Below are 9112 nucleotides of genomic sequence, written 5' to 3'. Positions count from 1 at the left end.
GGCGCTTTTTGGACCGGCTGAGATTCCCGAGGGATGGGTGGAGGGTCTGGGGGCGGCAGTTGAGCTTGAGGAGCTGGTTAAAGGGATAGGGAACATGCAGTCGGGGAAGGCACTGGGGCCGGATGGGATCCCGGTTGAATTTTACAAGGCGTATGCAGACCTCCTGGGCCCCCTGTTGGTTAGGACCTTCAACGAGGCGAGGGAGGAGGGGGGGGTGTTTACCCCTGACAAAGTCTCGGGCGCTGATCTACTTGATCCTTAAGCGAGACATGGGTACCCTGCAGTGTGGGTCATACAGGCCGATCTCACTCCTGAATGTGGACGCCAAGTTGTTGGCAAGATCTTAGCCACGAGGATAGAAGATTGTGTGCCGCAAGTTATCCACGAGGATCAAACGGGGTTTGTGAAGGGGAGGCAGCTGAACACTAATATACGGAGGTTCTTGAATGTTATTATGATGCCGGCGGTGGAAGGGGAGGCGGAGATAGTGGTGGCGCTAGATGCGGAGAAGGCCTTTGATAGGGTCGGATGGGGGTACTTGTGGGAGGTGCAGGAAAGGTTTGGGTTTGGGGAGGGGTTTGTCAGTTGGGTGAGGCTGTTGTATGAGGCCCCGATGGCAAGTGTGGCTACGAATAAGAGGAGGTCGGAGTATTTTCGACTATACCGAGGGACGAGGCAGGGGTGTCCCCTGTCCCTCCTACTTTTTGCGCTGGCAATTGAACCCCTGGGTATGGCGCTGAGGGAGTCGGGGGATTGGAGGGGGCTGGTCCGGGGTGGGGAGGAGCACCGAATGTCGTCCGGGGTGGGGAGGAGCACCGAATGTCGCTCTATGCGGATGACCTATTGTTGTATGTGGCGGACCCGGTGGGGGGAATGCCGGTGGTGATGGAGAATTTGGGGATTTCTCAGGGTATAAGCTTAACTTTGGGAAAAGCGAGCTGTTTGTGGTACACCCGGGGGACCAGGAGGGGGGATTGGGAGGCTCCCACTGAAAAGGGCGGAGAGGAGCTTCAGGTACTTGGGGGTTCAGGTGGCCAGGAGCTGGGGGGCCTTGCATAAGCTAAACCTCACAAGGCTGGTGGAGCAAATGGAGGAGGAGTTTAAGAGGTGGGACATGCTGCCGCTGTCTCTGGCGGGTAGGGTGCAGTCAGTCAAGATGACGGTGCTCCCGAGGTTTCTGTTCCTGTTCCAGTGCCTCCCCATCCTTATCCTGAAGGCCTTTTTCAGGAGCATTACGGGGTTTGTGTGGGCACACGGGACTCCAAGGATGAGACGGGTGTTCTTGGAGCGGGGCAGGGATGGTGGGGGGGGGGGGGGGGGGGGGGCTGGCGTTGCCCAACCTCTGTGGGTATTATTGGGCTGCCAACGCAGCAATGGTGCGTAAGTGAGTAATGGACGGGGAGGGGACAGCATGGAAGAGGCTGGAGATGGCATCCTGTGTGGGTACGAGCCTGGAAGCGCTTGCAACGGCGCCGCTGCCGCTCCCTCCGACGAGGTATACCACGAGCCCGGTGGTGGCAGCTACCCTCAAGATTTGGGGGCAATGGAGGCGGCACAGGGGGGAGGTGGGGGCCTCAATGGGGTCCCCAATACGGGGGAACCACCGGTTTGTTCCGGGGAGAATTGATGGTGGGTTCCTGAGTTGGCACAGGGCAGGTGTCAGGAGGCTGGGGGACCTGTTCATAGATGGGAAGTTTGCGAGCCTGGGTGAGCTGGAAGGGAAGTTCAGGCTTTCCCCGGGGAACGCCTTTAGGTACATGCAAGTAAGGGCGTTTGTCAGGCGGCAGGTGGCGGGGTTCCCCCTGCTGCCGCCGCGTGGGGTCCAGCACAGGGTGCTCTCGGGGGTATGGGTTGGAGAGGGGAGGATCTTGGAAGTGTACCAGGTGATGCAGGAGGTAGACGAGGCCTCGGTGGAGGAGCTGAAAGATAAATGGGAGGAGGAGCTGGGTGAGGAGATTGAGGAGGGGACGTGGGCGGATGCCCTAGAAAGGGTGAACTCCTCCTCTTCATGTGCGAGGCTTAGCCTCATACAGTTTAAGGTACTGCATAGGGCTCATATGACCGGGACAAGGATGAGCTGGTATTTTGGGAGCGAGGACAGGTGTATTAGGTGCTCAGGGAGCCCAGCAAACCATGTCCACATGTTCTGGGCATGCCCAGCGCTGGGGGAATTTTGGAAGGGTGTAGCAAGGACGGTATCGAGGGTGGTGGGATCCAGGGTCAATCCAGGCTGGGGACCCGCAATATTTGGGGTTGCAGTGGAGCCGGGAGTGCAGGAGGCGAAAGAGGCCGGTGTTCTGGCCTTTGCGTCCCTAGTAGCCCGGCGGAGGATTATTCTTCCGTGGAAGGATGCGAGGCCCCCAAGCGTGGAGGCCTGGGTCAACGATATGGCGGGGTTTATTAAATTGGAGAGGGTGAAATTTGCCCTAAGGGGGTCAGTGCAGGGGTTCTTCAGGAGATGGCAACCATTCCTAGATCTCCTGGCTGAACGGTAAAAACAAAAGGTCAGCAGCAGCAACCCGGGGGGGGGGGTTGTCTCTTTGTTTTTGTTTTGGGTTCAATATCTGTTTTTTGCCAACGACGGGCGTTAATTTATTGTTTCTCTTTTGTATTTACGGCAGTGGGGGGGGGGGGGGGGTCTGTTTTTTTTTGTTCTTAGAATTTTCTGTTATTGTTTTATTTTTTGTGAAAATTTGAATAAAAATTATTTAAAAAAAAACACATTTTTCTTTTTAGCACCATTAGAGAACACCAGAATTATTGGTTCCCCCATTTCAATGGATTAAGATTAAAAATATGTGCCATTGCATTTTAAACTTAACATTAGGAGGGCAGCACGGTGGCCTAGTGGTTAGCACAACCGCCTCACGGCGCTGAGGTCCCAGGTTCGATCCCGGCTCTGGGTCACTGTCCGTGTGGAGTTTGCACGTTCTCCCCGTGTCTGCGTGGGTTTCGCCCCCACAACCCAAAAATGTGCATAGTAGGTGGATTGGCCACGCTAAATTGCCCCTTAATTGGAAAAAATAATTGGCTAATTTAAATTTAAAAAAAAAAAAACAAAAATAAAAAAAAAAAACATTAGGGATAAGTTTATTTCTGCTGTATTTAGGCCTAATTTCAATACATTTCAACTTCTCTGGACAGACATGGTGCAGTATCAATGGGTGACCAGTAGGTGGCAGACTAAACAAAGCAGAGTACATCACAGAGGCTTTGACAGGTCTGCAAACACACTGAACTAGCAATACAGAAACCCAGGCTAATGCCCTGGGGACAATTAGTTCAAATCCCACAATGGCAGCTGGTGGAATTTGAATTCAATTAATACATTTAGAATACGAAGCTAGTTTTAGTAATGGTAAATATAAAACTACAGTTGATTTGTCGTAATAACTCATCGGGTTCAGTAATCTCCTGTGAGAAAGGAAATCTGCAGACTTCACTGACCTACACCTCGCTCTATGCCAGACGTTTGTTCATTCATGTTCAACTCTCGGAACACGAGTGCCAAATCTCGGCTGACACTGCAGTGCAGTACTTAAAAAAAAAAATTTAGAGTACCAATTCATTTTTTCCAATTAAGAGGCAATTTAGCGTGGTCAATCCACCTAGCCTACACATCTTTGGGTTGTGGGGGAAAAACCCACGCAAACACAGGGAGAATGTGCAAACTCCCCCCGGCAGTGACCCAGGGCCGGGATCGAACCTGGGACCTCGGCGCCGTGAGGCAGCAGGGCGAACCCACTGCGCCACCGTGCTGCCCACTGCAGTGCAGTACTGAGGGAGTGTTACACTGCCGGAGATCCGACTTCCTGATGAAACATAAAACCAAGGCACCACCTGTCCTTTCACGTGGACCTGACAGATTCCACTGTTCTGAGGATGGGCTGAGAGTTTTGCCCAGTTTCGTGCTCATAATAATCTCTCACCCAGCCCCACTGAATCTGATTACGTGGCTATTATCTCACTTCTGTTTGTGGGAGATTGGTGTTCACACATTATCTGCTGTATTTCTTACATTACGACAGTACATTTCACAAATACCTCATGGGCAGTAGAGCACTTTGGGATGCCTTGAAGCTGTGAAATCTTCTCGTCACTTGCTGCACTTTCTCCCGCCGCTTTCCATGCGTGCTCTGACTCAGCAGTTGAAGACGTTCAGATTTTCATGGCTCTGGTAGTAGAGGGAATTCCAAAACCCGTTGAATCCCAAAGGGATTCCTCTCCATGTTTTTTTTAAAATAAACGTTTTATTGAGGTATTTCTTTGGCATTTCAACAACAACAAAATCAACAATAAACAAGAAAAATATAAACATAGTGCAAATTCCACCCCCCTCTCCCACAGGTCTTGCCATTACTTACCCCCCTAACCTACGCTAACCTAACCCCATCCCACCCCCCACTTCCCTCCTTTCTGCTGACGATTAGTTCTCTGCGAGGAAGTCGACGAATGGTTGCCACCTCCGGGCGAACCCCAGCAGAGACCCTCTCATGGCGAATTTAATTTTCTCCAGGCAGAGGAAGCCTGCCATGTCCGAAAGCCAGGTCTCCGATTTTGGGGCTTTGAGTTCCACCCATGCTAGTAGTATGCGCCTCCGGGCTACCAGGGAAGCAAAGGCCAGAACATCCGCCTCTCTCTCCTCCTGGATTCCTGGATCCTGCGACACCCCAAAAATCGCCACCTCCAGACTCATTGCCACCCTCGTATTTAATACTGTGAACATGGTGTCAGCAAACCCCTGCCAAAATCCCCTCAGTTTTGGACATGGCCAGAACATATGGACATGATTCGCTGGCCCACCCCCCGCACACTTTGCACACCTGTCCTCCACCCCAAAGAATCTGCTCATCGGGGCCTCTTCCTCTCCACAGTTGACCAAATGAATTTGGCTGTATCCCCACTTTTGCAAAAGGAAGCCAATACCAGCCTCTTGAGGTAACTGAGACGCAGCCAAGTAGGCCGTCTTTCACTGGCTCTTCATCTGGGTCATTCGCAAACTTGTGTGCCTTTATCCATGGATGTGTTGACCATTCAGCAAGGCAGCAGTTGTGGGGTTTCACAGTTTAGGGACTGTGTGTTATGCTGCCCCTTGACTTAAGCCTCTTTGTTTCCAGCTCTTTCTGGAAGAAAGGTTGATAAGGATTAATTTTTTTATCCTTACAAAGCATGGGGGAGCCTCTAAGTAGGCCAGCATTTAGTGTCCTTCAGAAGGTGGTGGTGAGCCACCTCTTGAACCACAGCAGCCCATGTGGTGTAGGTACATCCAAAGTGTGTTCGAGAGGGAGTTGCAGGATCTTGACCCAGTGATGGAACGGCGATATATTCTCAAATCAGGATGATGTGTGCTTGGTGAGGAATTTGCAGGTGATCCCATAGAATACCGACAGTGCAGAAAGGGGCCATTTGGCCCATTGGATCCGCACTGACCTTCTGAAAAAGCACCCTACCTACTCCCTCGGCCTATTCCCGTAACTCTACCTCACCTCCATATCCATGGACACTAAGGGCAATTTTAGCATGACCAATCCACCTAACCTGCACATCTTTGGACTTTGCGAGGAAACCAGAGAACCTGGAAGAAACCCACGCAGAGGTAGGGAGAACATGCAAACTCCACACAGTCACCCAAGGCCGAATTGAACCCGGGTCCCTGGTGCTGTGAGGCAGCAGTGCTAACCACTGTGCATCTGCTGCCCTTGTACTTCTAGATAGTACAAGTTGTGGGTTTGGGAGATTCTCCCGAAGATTCTCCCGGTGAGTTGCTGCAGTGCCCAATGTAGATGGACGTCTGTCACTGTACAGTCGGGAGACAATGAATGTTTAGCATGGTTGATGGGGTGCCAATCAAGCGGGCTGCTATGTCCTAGATGGTGCTAAGCCTCTTGAACATTATTGGAGCTGCACTCATGCAGACAAGTGGACAGTATCCCATGACTTGGTGCCTTGTAGACTGTGAACATTCTTTGGGAAGTCAGGAGGTGTGTCCCAGCATCTGACCTACTCTTTAGCCAGAGAATTTATTTGGCTTCGACAAAGGGTCATCTGGACTCGAAACCTTAGCTCTTTTCTCTCCCTACAGATGCTGCCAGACCTGCGGAGATTTTCCAGCATTTTCTCTTTGGTTTCAGATTCCAGCATCCACAGTAATTTGCTTTCATTTATATGGCGAGTCCAATTCAGCTTCTGGTCAATGGTAATAGTGGGAGATTCAGAGATGAGAATTGAACATTATGGGGAGATGGTTAGATTCTCTCTTTTCTCGGACATGGTCAGCATGGCACTTACGGGATGTGGACGTTGTGGTGATCACAAGTTAACTAGATGCAATACAACTGAGCAAACACTAGAGGGAGCACGGGAGAGCCATATACATTTATCAGTCAAAAGCTGAATGCTGTCCAGCTCCTGCTGCATTTGGACATGGACGCCTTCAATCTCGAATGGTACTGAACATTGTGCAGTCATCAAAAACATCCCCACTTCTGACGTTATCATGGAGGGAAGGTCATTGATGAAGCAGCTGGTTGCGTCTGGGACACTGATTTACTTTGTCAATATCACTTGCTGAAATTTGCCTCCTGGCATCGGGTGGAAATATCAATTAAATGTACATCTCGTCCCGTTTTAGTAGGTTTCAGACAGCCAGCTTTTGCAGCTTGCCTTGAAGGGGTGATGCATTTACTTGGCATGCGGAGAGTGTTGCCTTTCTGGGCAGGCATGTGCAGCTGTTAACCAGTTCAGGCTAAGGCCAGCAATGAAACACACGCAGTACAATTGAAAGTCCTTTTGTCTTTCTTCACTTTACAGATAAAAGGAAGGAAGCTGATTAAGCGAGTAACTGGCTCCTCGCCAATCTTTTTTAAATTGTAGAGTAGCCAATTATTATGTTTTTCCAATGAAGGGGCAATTTTGCGTGGCCAATCCACCTACCCTGCACATCTTTGGGTTGTGTGGGGGGGGGGGGGGGGGGGGTGACCCACACAGGCAGGGGGAGAATGTGTAAACTCCACACGGACCTGGGGCCTGGATCGAACCTGGATCCTTGGCGCCACGAGGCAGCAGTGCTAAGGCTCCTCCCTCAATTAAACTGTGCAACCAAACTATCAGTGCAAAGTTGCATTGATTAATTTGGGACATAATTTTAGCAAATTAAGCTGAACCATTCAATGAAAAGAAAACCACCTGTGTCTATCTACCCCCATCTCCAATCATTTTAAACACTTATTTGCGCTCGGAGGCATGTCTTGTTATGCTCTAGGTGGAGCATAAGCGGCTTCCTTGTCGTGCACTTGACAAAGGAAGGTTCAGACATGGAGATAACTTCAACACGTTTATTAAACTATTTACACTTCTATTACTCGGGTTCGCCACTACTGTTAATCCTTCTATAGCTACTCAGACTAACTCACCAGTCTGCTACAATCCACGTGGTGGGAGTGATATTGAATCAACCCTGTGTCTGTACTCACTGACTATCTCCACTGGAAAGAGGCAGATCATGTGTGTGGTGTCCTTTATATATGGGTTGGTGTAATGCCCCCCCTGTGGTCGTGTCACCTCTGTGCGTATCGTGAATGCCCATTGGTCGTGTCCTATCTAACTGTTCTATTGGTTGAGTGTCTGTGCGTCATGTCTCTGGTGCTCCCTCTAGTGTCTAGCTAGTCTATATGTATTTACATTAACCCCTTGTGTATTTACAGTGATGCACATCACCACAGGGCACAGGCCTGGAATATGCAAAAAGTGAGACAGATGAGTCAGAAGAGAAAGGGCATAAAGTTAGAACGGGTCTGAGATTGTGGCACTAACATTCTGCTGAGGTACACACCTATCTTGATTGAATTTCTTTATTCCGAAACTGGTATATGATCACATCTTGTTGGCTTGGTGATTATTATCTGTAAACAATAAGCACACGCCCCACATAATTAGAGACTGGTTATAACCCTCAGGCTGTTGTCAGAAAGTGCAGTGGCTCTTATAATAATCATCATCTTTATTGTCACAAGTAGGCTCACATCAACACTGCAATGACGTTATTGTGAACCTAGTCACCACATTCCGGCGCCTGTTCGGGTACACAGAGGGAGAATCCAGAATGTCCAAATTACCTAACAGATGTCTTTTGGGACATGTGGGAGGAAACCCACGCAGACGTGGGGAGAATGTGCAGACTCCGCACAGACAGCGACCCAAGCGGGAATCGAACCTGGGACCCTGGCGCTATTGCTAACCAATGTGCTACCGTGCCTTAGTAGCTAACGAGCAGAGAGTAGATTTAACATGGAAAACAAATGGCTTCATGTTCTCCATTACTTAAAATGGAGAAAAATAACTGCGTATCTGTTTGCCTGTGACAGTGTATATTCCTAAATTCTGTTGGGAATTTTTATGGAGACATCGGGGGTCTTGCCTACCGGTTGGTGAAGGCACTTTAACTGGTGTGCCTTTCCCGCGATTAACAATCAGAGGTCGGCAAAGGGGTGGTGCGACAGTCCTGGAGGTCCAGAATCGCAGTGACCCAGACCAGAGGTGTGCCATGGCAAGAGCGGTTTTGCAGGGCACTGGTTGCGGGGGAATGAGGGAAAGGGGTCAGGAACCAGGACAAGGGTGTGATTTTCCAGCAGGCACCCCCCCCTGCCCCCTTAACACTCAGGAAAGTGACTTTGAGCGATCGACCTACTCCAGAGACCACAAGCCTCCCGCATGTTTCTAAACTATGTACAGGCCCACCTGCAGCTGGGTTAATAACAGTGGTGACGGGACCACTAAGTGTCAATACTTGGCCATGTAAAATCCTAAATTGTGGTTGTGCAGGAATTTCAAGCAGGCTTTTTCATCCCAGACGTTGAAGGAAGCAGGTGGCGAGGTGCTAGATTTAATACCCTCCCTAACGCACCAACCATGCCATGAGAGGCCATAAACACCCCTCCTCCTATGTGTTCGTGCTGACAAGTAAGTGAGGCTGTGAATATGTGGGTATGATGAGGGTGAGAGGAGTCTGTATGAGGAGTAAGTGCGACTCTGTGTGCTTTTGGGTGGAGATAAAGCCTTGTGTACATTGAGGGGAATCTGCATGTGTGGGAATTGTTTTGAACAATTCGCTTGC

Source organism: Scyliorhinus canicula, chromosome 13, assembly GCF_902713615.1.
Source record: "Scyliorhinus canicula chromosome 13, sScyCan1.1, whole genome shotgun sequence".
Classification (NCBI taxonomy): Eukaryota; Metazoa; Chordata; class Chondrichthyes; order Carcharhiniformes; family Scyliorhinidae; genus Scyliorhinus; species Scyliorhinus canicula.
This window is presented reverse-complemented; position numbering follows the sequence as displayed.